A 13,811-nucleotide genomic window follows, 5' to 3' on the forward strand; every position below is an offset into this window, starting at 1 on the left:
TATCATTATTAGAGCTATTCACAAGGTAACAGTGAATTTGCACACTTTGTGATCAAAGTTTATGACATCAGGATGGTAGAGGCCTTGGGAATGCCACTGGAGGCTGGAGGCTGTGTGATGTGGTCTCTGACATAGAACAATGAATGTCCCTGCATAGGTCTGGCATCAGGGGACGAGGTTGAGTGGATGGCTGCCCCTTAGTCCTCACAGCAGCTGGATGAGGAGAATGTCAGTAGGGTCAGTAGGGACCATGATGTATGGCTAACTCTTCTCTCCCATTTTCCTGAAAGAACAAAAGCTGAAGATCCTGGTTATAATACAAGGAAGGGTGGGTAGCAAGGGGAGGAAGCAATACAAACACATTGATATCAGGCATCCCATTGATCTTGAAAAGGTGGGCTGAGAAACAGATTTGACTTGATGAAAAAAAAAATCTTTTTTTGTACCGTGATTTCTATGGGAACATTCATTCATTCCATTTATGCAGTGTTTTACGATGACCTATTTTGTTGGGAGTTTTGGGCTTCCTTGTGGCTCAGGCAATAAAGAATCTGCCTGCAATGCAGAAGACCCAGGTTCAATTCCTGGGTCGGGAAGATCCTCTGGAGAAGGGAATGGCAACCCACTCAAGTATTCTTGCCTGGAGAATTCCATGGACAGAGGAGCCTGGCGGACTACAGTCCTTGGGATCAAAAAGGGTTGGACACAACTGAGCAACTGACACTTTCACACTTAAAATAACATCTAAATGTTTCCAGTCCCTGTCTTTCCTCCCATTTAGAAAAGAGAATCTTGTGTTTGCTAGCATCTTCTTACTCTCTTGATCTCTGTTGATTGATCCCAGAGCAGTTGCTATACTTGAACTGCCAGAGTAGAATCAGAAATGGGTGAGAAAAAGTGAGGAGAGGGGGGAAATGAAGGAAGGTAGCTAAATTGAGCTTCATCACATCAATAAAAAGTGGGAGAGAGGGGAAGGGGAGAAAATGGATTGGGTAGAAAGGGGTGGGGAGCGTCTTGACAGGTGAATCAGCCTGAGGGCCAGGTGGTGGGAAAGAAATCGGTAGAGGACAGAAAAGTAAAGACCAGGGTGCTTCAGTTGTGAAATAAGACCTCCCCTTAATATTTAAAATTTATGTAGTAGTTTGACAGACACAATATAAAGAATTGGAATTGCTCTTTGGCAGTAGGTGGGAGAATGAAGTCTCATTTGGACCTGATGCTGATACTTACAGAAGCAAGGCGATGAGAATCCAGGACTCATAAGCGTTACCCGACAGCATGGAATCCAACAGATCCAGACTCTGTAGAGGGGACTTTCACTTAAGAGGAGGGATGTGTCCAACTTTAGAACTGGGCAGGCAGAGGAGCAGATTCCAGAAGATCAGACAAGACATTGGTAAAGTCCCGAGTCCAAAGGGAGTTGGTAAGGATGGTGCAAATGCGAATGTGATCAACCAGAGCTACAGCAGAAGTTGAGCGCTGTCTCCATTTCTCTACTGCCTACAGGGGTGGGAGGCTCTCATGCTTTGGAAGGAGGTCAGATGAAGTCAAGGAAACCCTGAGCTGAATTACCGCTGGAGTCACTAAAAGATCCTAAAAGGGAAAATATTTAGTAAATGTTTTTATACTTATTTGCCTCACCTGACCATGCCAAACTATTGATTGGTGGGTGTTTATTTAGAATATAAACAAACATTGATTTTTATGGTTGCTGTCACATACCATTCTAAGTATTGGAATTCAAATTAAACTCATTTAAATTCAATGCATATTTGCATAATGCCTATTGTTTATATAGTATTGAATTTTGCTGATTGTGCCAATAGTAGTGCCAATAGTGCCAATTCTGACAGCAATTTTTCTATATCTAGGATCACACATTGCATTTAGTTGTCCTTGTCTTTTTCTTAATTATTATTGAAGTACAGTTGATTTGCAAATTTGTGTTAGTTTCCAGTATGCAGCAAAGTGAATCAGTTATATATATACCCACTGTTTTTTTAGATTCTTTCGCCATATAAGTCATTACAGAGTATTGAGTAGAGTGCCCTGTGCGATACAATAGGTCCTTATTGATTTTGTGTATAGCAGTGCATACGTCAATCCCAAGCTCCCAATTTATCCACTTCCTCTCTGGTAACCCTAAGTTTGTTTTCTATATCTTTGACTCTATTTCAGTTTTGTAAATAAGTTCATTTGTACCATTTTTTTAAATTCCACATATAAGGAATATCATAGGATATTTGTCTTTCTCTTACTTCACTCAATATGATAATCTCTAGGTCCATCCATGTTGCTGCAAATGGCATTATTTCGTTCTTTTTTATGGCTGAGCAATATATATGTACTACATTTTCTTTATCCATTCCTCTGCTGAGGGACACTTAAGTTGTTTACATGTCTTGGCTATTGTAAATAGTGCTGCAATGAATATTATGGTGCATGTATATTTTCAAATTATGATTTTCTATGGATATATGCCCAGGAGTAGGATTGCCGGATCATATGGTTGTTCTATATTTAGGGATTTTTTAAAAATTTGTGTTTGTTTTTTGCCAGGCCACCTAGCTTGAGGTATCCTACATACCCACCAGGGATGAACCTGAGCCCCCGGCAGCAAAAGTGCAGAGTTCTAACCACTGGACTGCCAGGGAATTCTCTATATTTAGTTTTTTAAGGAACCTCCATACTGTTCTTCATAGTGGCAGCACCATTTACATTCTCACCAACAGTGTTGGAGAGTTCACTTTTCACCACACTCCGTCCAGCATTTATTGTTGGCAGATTTTTTGATGACGGCTATTCTGACCAGTGTGAGGTGATATCTCACTATAGTTTTGATTTGCATTTCTCTAATAATTAGTGATGTTGAGAATTTTTTATTATGCTTTTTGACTATCTGTATATCTTCTTTGGAGAAAAGTCTATTTAGATATTCTGCCCATTTTTTGATTGGGTTGTTTGTTTTTTTTGATATTGAGCTGCATGAGCTGTTTGTATATTTTGGAGACTAATCCTTGTTGGTTGCTTTGCTTGCAAATATTTTCTGCCATTCTGAGGGTTGTCTTTTGGTTTTGTTTATGGTTTCCTTTGCTGTGCAAAAACTTTTAATTAGGTCTTATTTGTTTATTTTTACTTTTATTTTTATTACTCTAGGAGGTGGGTCAAAAACTATCTCTGTTTGCAGTTGTCGTGTCTTTCTAGCCTTTTATATGAAACAGTTCTGCCTTCTTTTGTTTTCATGACCCTGATATTTTGAAGACTGTAAGCCAATTGTTGCATGAAGTATTCCTCATAGTACATAATCTTCTTAATATTAAAAAAGATACAGATAAGAGAATATTCTTGTTCAAGGAACCTGAGAAATTATCCCACATTGCTTAATTTTACAGATGCGAAATCTAGTCTGTAAGCTAATTTAAAGTTAATTTTATATGAGTACTCCAGACATTACAATTTCATTAGGCAGCTGATGCATATAAAAGGTTTGGTGGGGGTTGCAGTACATTCAGACGGTCCCATGGAGGCATCAGGAGGCTGAAGACTCATGAGACCTGGAGAGACAGAACACAGAGAATCAGGCCCCCCGTGAACAGGACCCCTCAGCAGAAGGGACCACTTTGTCACATTTTCTGAAGATGGCCATATGTCTTTCTAGGACTTGGCCACCCCCTTATCAAGCGAGGAGTCCAAGTCCCTTCCTCCTCTAATCTGGCCAAACTTGTGGCTGTTTCCATAAATAGAATGCAGTGCTGGTGACACTGAGGGGCTTCTAAGTCTAGGTTAGAAAAGCCCCTGCAACCTTGGCCTGGTTCCCCTGGAATTTAGCCACCATACGTTGAAGAAGCCTGAGCAGCCCATGAAAAGGCTCAAAGTACTGGGCTCACAGGTCTGGTTGAGGTACTTGCAAACAGCCAGTACCAGTTTTCCAGCCACATGAGTGAGACATCTTGGAGGCAGGTCCTCCATCCTCCAATCAAACAGCCCCAGCTAATACCTTGGAAAAGAGACTAGCCGTTCCCATGAGAACCTGCCTAAGTTGTAGATTTGTATGAAAAAAGGAAATATCTTAACTGTCTTCAGCATCTAAGTTGTATGTGTGGTTTGTTTTTCCAGAGATGTTGATAACCAGAACACTAACTTTCAGATCCTGTGAGCAGGAGGCAAGAAAGCAAGAGCAAGGTGCTTAGAGTCCTTCAGACACAAAACCAAGAACAGGGTCCCAGTTTAAGCATACTGCAACTGCAGGTACCCAACCAGAAGAAGCTAAACAGAGGGCTCTTTCCATCTACTGGACCTCATGAGCAAGACTCACTAGTCACTCCTGAAAGACTGCAGCTGAGAAATCCTGAGGGTCATCCACGGTTCCCTGCGTGGCTCCAAGGAGCTTTGCTGGATTAACCTTCACCTTCCTGCACTCCATCCTTGGCCTTCACACTAAACACCACATCTCGTCTTTGTCCTGCTTCTCCAGTTCGTAGTGAGTCTCTTCCATACCTCAGTGAGTCTCTGCCTCACCCTCAGTGCTTAACTCCAAGTTTTTGAAACTGGGACACTTGAAGCAGGTGCCTCTACAGTATTGACCCAAAGTGTGCAAAGGCAATCAGAGCCATCGTGCCTAAGACCAACCCACCTCCATAAGAGGCACTGCACCAACTACCCAAGTCCTGAGACTGTCTCAGGAAGATAAAAGCTAATCTATGGCAATCACTTCCCAAATGCAGGGTGAGGTTTTCTCCCACAGGTTGATAGCGGGCCCCTTGACAGTCATCGAAAGAGCTTTCACTCTTTCCTCAAATTTATTAGCCACTCATTTTCCTTTTCTCAAGTACATCTAGGGAGTAGTTGAAAGGCTTAATTGCAATTGATAAACTCTAATTAGGGACTTACGGTTCCTCTAGAGTTTAGGAGCAATAGCTACAGACTCTTATTAGAAAATGTAATTAATGTATTCTCATGACATTTTCACTTACTAGTGGAGAAACCAGAACTGTGGTGGAAAGCTTTTCACAAAAATGAAAAAAGTTAGGTAAATTACCATTTTTAAGTCTCATTACAGAAGGAAAACCCTCTTTTAACACAAGCTCGTTCAGCTAAATGAATAAAAATGCTTCTCCACACTTTTTTTTTAATTCCCATTTTTATTCCTTGTTTTAAAATAAATTAAGGCTGAAAAGATATTCCATTTTCCACTGAAATCAGTTCTTCACAGATTGGGAAAAATGTAATCATGGTCATAAAGGGCAAATGAAACAAAGATTCCCATGGCTAAGACACAAAGTTAACGTCTGATGATTCAAGGGAAGGATAATATTTCACAGTTCTGTCCATGCTGTGAGAGAAGACATTAAAGCTACTGTACTAAGACATATCCCCACCAATCTACCGAAACGACAAAAATTCCACAAATAAAGATTCACAGCTACTGCTGCTGCTGCTAAGTCGCTTCAGTCACGTCCGACTCTGTGCGACCCCATAGACAGCAGCCCACCAGGCTCCCCTGTCCCTGGGATTCTCCAGGCAAGAACACTGGAGTGAGTTGCCATTTCCTTCTCCAACGCAGGAAAGTGAAAAGTGAAAGTGAAGTCGCTTAGTTACGTCCAACTCGCTCTTAGTGACCCCATGGACTGCAGCCTACCAGGCTCCTCCGTCCATGGGATTTTCCAGGCAAGAGTACTGGAGTGGGTTGCCATTGCCTTCTCTGAAAGATTCACTACTTTTTACTAAATCTTTTTGCATTTGGAATCAACCTGTTAAAATACTATTATTCCTGGAAAGAGTACTATATCAATTATGACCAGTTATTGAGGTTTTATCTCGAACATTTTGCAATAAAGAATTGCTGCCTTAAAATGAGAAAACAAATGTCCTGAGTGAATGAGGGTACAGGACAGATGCTTTGGATATGAAAAGGAATTTCACAGCGTTTCAGGAAAGCTGGTCTTCGTGGGATACAGAAAGCTGAAGTTGAAGAACTAGTCTTCTCATCTTCTAGGGTTGGCCTTCATCTTTGTTAGCAAACCCAGAGTAAACTATATTCTAATTGTGTGTTGTGTGTGTTAGTTGCTAGTCATGTCCAACTCCATGGACTGTAGCCAGCCAGGCTCCTTTGTCCATGGAATTCTCCAGACAAGAATACTGGAGTGGGTTGTCATGCCTTTCTCCAGGGAATCTTCCCAATCCAGGGATTGAACCCTGGTCTCCCACATTGCAGGCAGATTCTTTGTCATCTGAGCCACCAGGGAAATCCAAGATTCTAATTACATAAAAATAATGACAGAATTAAGCATAATGGAAGTTTATTCATGCTATGTTTTTCCTCTTTAGCTGGAAGTCTTCTGCACTTTTTTCCCTTGGAAATGCCTAGTCTCTTCTCAAGATGTAGCTCCTTTGTGAAACTTTCCAGGAATCTCAAACTCCTGGAGCAATTAATTACCCTGTCTTATTTATTCTTACAGAATTTTGTATATACCTCCATTATAAATGTATAGCCCCTGTTAGAACATGAGCTCCTAATTTGTTTTTGTCCACACCCCGCAGCATTAAGGATCTTAGTTCCTCTGCCAGGAATGTAGCCACTAAACAACTAAGAATCAAACTCCCATCGCACACATTGGAACAGTGTGGAAGGTCAGAGCTTTAACCACTGGATGGCCAGGGAAGTCCCAACTCATAATACTTTGATGGTGCCTATAGGTGAAGAATACGCCTGCCAATACAGGAGAGATGTGGGTTCAATCCCTGGATTGGGAAGATACCCTGGAGGATGGCATGGTAACCCACTCAAGTATTCTTGCTTGGAGAATCCCATGGACAGAGAAGCCTGGCAGACTACAGTCCATAGAGTTGCAAAAAGTCAGACACAACTGAAGCAGCTTAACATGCACACAGGCAAACAGAAGAATGTCTAAAGGTGTGAGAAGTGAGAAGTGTCTAAAGACGTGAGAAGCATTGTGGCACCTGCAATTTCTGTGCTATAGAATTCTTTTCCAATTCAAATGCAACCCATATGCTATTTTTCCTTCAGGAACATTCAGAATAGAGACAAATAGAAATCATCAGCAATATGCAAATCAAGAAACTATTCCCAGTTAATGAGTATATATTGGCAGGCATTTTACCAAGCTTACTTAACAAAGCAAATTTCCTAAGAAATAAACTCGGTGAGACCCTATTATATAACATCTGAACATGTACATTTGCAAATCAGAAAAACAGAACTCTGAAATTAGCAACAAGTGCCTTGAAACAAGGGAAACAGCCATTTAAGGCCAGGCCAATAACAGCACTCAGTAGAATCCGAACAAGCAGAAAAGGGTGCAGAGCCAGAAAGAAATAATTCACTAATTTTCTATAAGGATAGATTGGAAGTTAATCCTTAAATACTGATATAGCATTTTTATTTATTCTCTATCGATCTATCATTTAGACACTGAGGTAACTGGACAGTAAACTATTGTTCTTGTTCATCAGTGTGAGTTCAGGCATTCTCAATCCTTTGATGAAATTTTCAAAAATTAGAAATAATTTCTCAAGTATTATCGTAGAGAGTTATCTCAGTCAATTCTACTGATTCAAAAATTGCAAAGGTAATTTGTAAAGGTAACCTTGGTATTCAGAATGAATGCAACAGATAAGCTTTTTTCCTTATAGAATTTTCCCCTAAAAGGCACATTTCTGTCTGATGTGCTATACAGCCTCCGAGCATACATTCTCTCTAATTTTATATTCCTAAGTACTAGTATAGTGACTAACATACATGGGCACTCAATAAGCATCTGTTTATGAGTGAATCAAAAGGCTGCCATAGTTCCTTTCAGCTAAACACCAAAGGTGAAGCAGTTGAGTGTTTTACTGATGGGTACATAGTCTATCTTGCTGTTGATGATAAATATCATACAATAAACCTATTGGTACAACAATGACTTTCATTAAATCAAACAGTTTGTGTGTGTGTGTGTGTGTGTGTTTGTGTGTGTGTGTCTTGATTCTTTACCAGTTGAGCCACAAGGGAAGCCCAAGAATACTGGAGTGGGTAGCTTATCCCTTCTCCAGTGGATCTTCCAGACCCAGGAATTGAACCAGGGTTTCCTGAATTGCAGGCGATTCTTTACCAACTGAGCTATCAGGGAAGCCCTTATATTAAACAGCTCATGTAAATACTGTTCCTTTTTTTTTTTTTTAAATAGTGATGTCTCTATAATTTTTTTAAAAGCGTGTTCTTGCAGAGAAGATGGATCTAAATGAGGTCAATGAGAACTCTGAGATAATACTTTCTCACTTCTGGTCTAGTTTGGAATCCAGAAAATAGTGGTAATGAAGATCAAAGATGTGGGGTTTCATGCAAACGAGCGTTCTTATCCAAAGGCATATCAGCTCAAGTTTGTACATGCTATTTATGAAACTTTCGATTCTTCATCTCTAAACCAAAGTGAGCCCCAAAATGCTTTTCTGAATCAAATTTAGATTGATTTGGGTCAGTATCTCAAAACTAGAATCTGAATGAGGATTCTTCATGTCAAATTTTAGTTAGGCTTTCTTAAAGCCATAAAGTATCCTCTTTACTCATGTGTTCCTCCAAAACTAGAAAAGTAGATATTTCTTTTTCTGATAAAGACATATGCCAAAGTCATAACTGCTACTTAAAATGGGGAAGATGGTAGGAAAAAATTAGTCTAATTAACACTTGGCAGAAATGCATCACTACACATATTTTTAATTAAAGTTTCTGAAACTAGACTCAATGTCAACACAATCAGTAGTTGTCAACATTTGTATTGACACATCAAGGTAAAATTGTAACTCTGGGATCAAAGAAGAGTAATGAGTTGTGACAGTAAAGAAGTCTTTTATTAATTTGCTGGTTGAGTTATGCACAGAAAACTCTTCTCAGATTAGAGTCAAGAGACGGTGCACACAAACACGATCAACTTGAAGGACTGAAATGCTAAATAGTTCAACTCTCATTAGTTTGATTAAAACAGCTTCTTTTATTCCTTAGAAAATATCCAGTCTTTGAGAGACCACATTTATTGTTCTCAGGCAATGCTTTTGTACAGTGGCTCTGAGTAATAAAATAGTTCTTAAGTTGGAACCAGAAGTATGCTAGCTTGTGGGAAGTCTAACCCAGTTCAAACCAGGAGGCAGGAGGGCTCAGAAATGACCTGAGAGCTGTAAATAGAACCCCTATCTACTGTCATACAGTCTGACCAGCAGAGAGAAAGGGTTGGCCAACTTTCCTATTTTATATTACTGTGCTAATTCAACCCTTTTATTACATGGAATGGAGACACAGTCATTGAGGTAAAAAATAAATAAGACAGATCATATGGATACACAAGGACCAACCCTTGCAGGTCTCAGGATCTGAGATAAATCTGTTAACCACGTTGTTGTTGTTCAGTGATTAAGTCATGTCTGGCTCTTTGCAACCCCATGAACTACAGCACACTAGGCTTCCCTGCCCTTCACTACCTCCTGGAGTTTGCTCAAACTCACGTCCATTGAGTCAGTGATGCCATCCAACCATCTCATCTTCTGCCACCCCCTTTTATTCCTGTCTTCAGTCTTTCCCAGAATCAGGGTCTGTTCCAATTAGTTGGCCCTTCACAACAGGTGGCCAAAGTATTGGAGCTTCAGCTTCACCATCAGCCCTTCCAATGAATATTCAGGGTTGATTTCCTTTCAGAATGACTTGTTTGATCTCCTTGCTGTCCAAGGGACTCTTAAGAGTCTTCTCTAGCACCTCTGTTCAAAAGCATCAATTCTTTGGCACTCAGCCATCTTTATGGTCCAAATCTCATATCCATACATGACTACTGGAAAAACTATAGCTTTGACTAGACAGACCTTTTTTGGAAAAGTGATATCTCTGCTTTTTAATACACTGTATAGGTTTGTCACAGTGATTCTTCAAAGGAGCAAGCGTCTTTTAATTTCTTGCCTGCAGTCACCATCCACATTGATTTTGGAGCCCACAAAAATGAAATCTGACACTGTTTCCACATTTCCCCCATCTATTTACCATGAAGTGATAGGACCAGATGTCATAATCTTTGTTTTATGAATGTTGAGTTTTAAATAAGCTTTGGCACTCTCCTGTTTCATCTTCATCAAGAGGCTCTTTAGTTTCTCTTCACTTTCTGACATTAAAATGGTATAATCTGCATATCTGAGGTTGTTGATATTTCTCCTGGCAATCTTGATTCCAGCTTGTACTTCATCCAGCCTAGCATTTCACATGATGTACTCTACATATAAGTTAAATAAGCAAGGTGAAAATATACAGCCTTGACGTACTCCTTTCCCAATTTTGAACCAGTCAGTTTTTCCATGTTCAGTTCTAACTGATGCTTCTTGTCCTCCATACAGGTTTCTCAGGAAGCAGATAATGTGGTCTGGTATTCTCATCTCATTAAGAATATTTTACAGTCTGTTGTGGTCCACACAGTCAAAGGGTTTCAGTTCAGTTCAGTTCAGTCACTCAGTTGTGTCCGACTCTTTGCGACCCTGTGAATCGCAGCACGCCAGGCCTCCCTGTCCATCACCAACCCCCGGAATTCACTCAGACTCATGTCCATTGAGTCAGTGATGCCATCCAGCCATCTCATCCTCTGTTGTCCCCTTCTCCTCCTGCCCCCAATCCCTCCCAGCATCAAGAGTCTTTTCCAATGAGTCAATTCTTCTCATGAGGTGGCCAAAGTACTGGAGTTTCAGCTTTAGCATCATTGCTTCCAAAGAAATCCCAGGGCTGATCTCCTTCAGAATGGACTGGTTGGATGTCCTTGCAGTCCAGGGGACTCTCAAGAGTCTTCTCCAACACCACAGTTCAAAAGTATCAATTCTTCGGCGCTCAACTTTCTTCACAGTCCAACTCTCACATCCATACATGACCACAGGGAAAACCATAGCCTTGACTAGACGGACCTTTGTTGGCAAAGTAATGTCTCTGCTTTTGAATATGCTATCTAGGTTGGTCATAACTTTCCTTCCAAGGAGTAAGCGTCTTTTAATTTCATGGCTGCAATCACCATCTGCAGTGATTTTGGAGCCCCAGAAAATAGAGTCTGACACTGTTTCAACTGTTTCCCCATCTATTGCCCATGAGGTGATGGGACCAGATGCCATGATCTTCATTTTCTGAGTGTTGAGCTTTAAGCCAATTTTTTCACTCTCCTCTTTCACTTTCATCAAGAGGCTTTTAGTTCCTCTTCACTTTTTGCCATAAGGGTGGTGTCATCTGCATATCTGAGATTATTGATATTTCTCCCGGCAATCTTGATTCCAGCTTGTGCTTCTTCCAGCCCAGCATTTCTCATGATGTATTCTGCATAGAAGTTATATAAGCAGGGTGACAATATACAGCCTTGATGTACTCCTTTTCCTATTTGGAACCAGTCTGTTGTTCCATGTCCAGTTCTAACTGTTGCTTCCTGACCTGCATATAGGTTTCTCAAGAGGCAGGTCAGGTGGTCTGGTATTCCCATCTCTTTCAGAATTTTCCACAGTTTTTGTGATCCACACAGTCAAAGGCTTCGACTTAGTCAATAAAGCAGAAATAGATATTTTTCTGGAACTCTCTTGCAGAAGTCAATTTTTTAAATTCCCTGGCTTTTTCTATGATCCAGCATATGTTGGCAATTTGACCTCTGGTTCCTCTGCCTGGTCTAAATCCAGCTTGTACATCTGGAAGCTCTTGGTTCATATACCGCTGAAGCCTAGCTTGAAGGATTTCAAATTAATCTTGTACTCCTTGTTCTCACTCTTGGCTGGTGAAACCAGCCACTCACAAGGTCCTGCTTTACTGGGGCTATCTGTTTTATCATCCTATGTCCTTATTTTTAGATGAGGAGACTACTTCCTACTACATAGGACTATTGCAAAGATTAATGCACAAATTACTAAAAAGTACTTACGGCAAGTGTACATTTTTCAAATCCATTCAGAGACTTCTCTTTCTTTCAATCTTCCAAACTTCCTGCCCCAATCTCATTCTCAGCTGATGACCTGCTTTATATTTCTGCAAATCCAAAACAATGAGAAGAGAATATCCATAAACTCCCACCACCACCTCACCTTGCTAACAAGCATCTGTGCCAAGCTATTCTGCCTCCCATCCTAGAACCACAGAGCAGGTCTGTCTGTGCATCCCACTGCTCATGCATCACGCCCCCTCCCTCTTTTCTACACAAGGTCACCACACCTGCAGTGTTCCTCTCTCTTCCCTGTATTATCATTTTCTCCTCTCTAGTGCATCATGCCCACCAGCACACAAACAAACTGTAATTTACCCTACCTTGAAAAAATAAAAATCAAAGACCTTCTCTTGACTCTCACATCTGCCTCTGGCTACCACCCCCTCTACCTTTTTCCCTTTAGGGCAGAACTTGCAGAAAGAATTGTTTATTCTTTTCCCAATTCCTCATGTCATATATTGTTTTGAAACCACTACCACTGAGCTTTCATTTCCCCATGGCTCCACCAAAACCACTGCTCCTGAAGCCATTAATAATTCCCACACCTCCAAACCCAGCTGTCTTCCTTGGCCATCTGCAGCATCTGCCTCTTCTCCTCCTTCATTCTGCCTTCCCACTCCTTGTTTCCCCCCATCTCCCTGGGTCTCAAGCTCAATTTCATATCCTGGTGTTTCTTCACCTCCCAGATCTCTAAATAGTGATGAGATCCAGAGGCAGTTATTAAACCTTTTTTATTCTCTACCTACTTTTCCCTAGTTAGTCTTCTTCTGTGTCATATGCTGGCATTCTCAAATATATGCCTGAAGGACAGTTTTCTCCACATTTAGCCTGCATTGCAGGAGACCTGGGTTCGATCTCTGGGTTAGGAAAATCTCCAGGAGAAGGGAGTGGCTACACACTCCAGTATTCTTGCCCGGAGAACCCCATGGACAGAGGAGCCTGGTGGGCTACAGTCCGTGGGTCGCAAAGAGCTAGACAAAATTGAGCAACTTTCACGTTCACTGTCACTTCATGCTTAGTAAGCACCACAAACCTATACCCGAATGAACATCTGATCATCGCCCCCCGCCACCCGCCCCGCTCCGAGGGAAACCTGCTTCCCCATGGTGTTCCTTGTTGCAGGAAAAGGCAATTTTATCCTTCCAGTTGTTCTGTCAGTCTTGATTCCCCTCTTCCTTTGAACTCCACTTATAAATGGTCAGCAAATCCTGTCAGATCCATCTTTAAAATATGTCCAAAGCTTACCACCATGACTCCGACCTCCATCCCAGCCTCCATTGTCTGCCCCCTGGGGTGTTACAGTAGCTTCCCAGCCACCTGGGCCCCAGTAGTCTGCCCTCGGCATGTCAGCCAGAGGGAGCTTTTAATAAAAGAAATCAGAATATGTCACTTTCCTACTTCCCACATCCAGGGACTCTCATTTGACTTGATGGTAAAGGCTGAAGTCACTACAGTGGCCTCTAAATAATGCCCAACACAAACCAGCCCTTCCCTCCACTCATCAGCCTCTGTCCTTGTCTCCTCTATTCTCCTTAGTCTGCAACCCAGCCTTTCTGGTTGCTCAGGGCCTTGGCACTGGCTGTTCCCTGGGCCTAGAATGCTTTTCCATGTGACTCATTACCTGACCTCTCCTTGGATGCTAATTCAAATATCACGTTCTCCTGATAGACGTCAGGGGTCCTCCTGACCACTGCTTTCAAAATTCAACTCTCAGACTTCCCTGGTGATTCAGTGGTTAAGAATCCATCTTCCAATTCAGGGGACACAGTTTTGGATTCCTGGTAGGGGAGGATCCCACATGCCACAGGGCAACTATGCCCATATACCACAACTACT

The sequence above is a fragment of the Bubalus bubalis genome, chromosome 11, assembly GCF_019923935.1.
Source record: "Bubalus bubalis isolate 160015118507 breed Murrah chromosome 11, NDDB_SH_1, whole genome shotgun sequence".
Taxonomy (NCBI): Eukaryota; Metazoa; Chordata; class Mammalia; order Artiodactyla; family Bovidae; genus Bubalus; species Bubalus bubalis.